Source organism: Gavialis gangeticus, unplaced genomic scaffold, assembly GCF_001723915.1.
Source record: "Gavialis gangeticus isolate Ggan-Ray unplaced genomic scaffold, GavGan_comp1, whole genome shotgun sequence".
NCBI lineage: Eukaryota > Metazoa > Chordata > Crocodylia > Gavialidae > Gavialis > Gavialis gangeticus.
Window position 1 is genome coordinate 58,614,318 of NW_017729025.1, and position 359 is coordinate 58,614,676.

A 359-nucleotide genomic window follows, 5' to 3' on the forward strand; every position below is an offset into this window, starting at 1 on the left:
TCATTTCCCTCAAGAAGCAATAGTAGGGCAGGAACGTTCTGGGGGTGGGGGGGGAGTCTCGGTCTCATTCAAGAGGCCGCATTTGTACTTTTGCGCTCACAAAAGCGCCCCGTAAACTCCTGGCTCGGGGCAGAGGGCTGCGCTTGGCGCTCCCAGCCCGCCTGTGACTCATACGCCGGGAGGCCCCGGGCCACAAGCCCCTTCCGCGGGTGCTCTTGTGCTTAAGGGCCCTCTTTGCGGGCAGCTTTGTTACGGCCTCACCTGTCAGCTCGCAGCTTTTCCGGGGCAAAACAACCTCTCGTTTGCAGCCTGCCACCGGCTCTGGGGCACTGGGGAGCCGTTCTGCTCGGCGGCCGGCG

General features: G+C 63.5%; 1 protein-coding gene across 1 annotated transcript in view; it reads left to right on the plus strand.

The window, feature by feature from the left end:
* FOXA1 (forkhead box A1) overlaps positions 1–359 on the plus strand; it is a 15,866-nt gene that overhangs the window by 915 nt on the left and 14,592 nt on the right. The gene's annotated exons all lie outside the window — the stretch shown is intronic.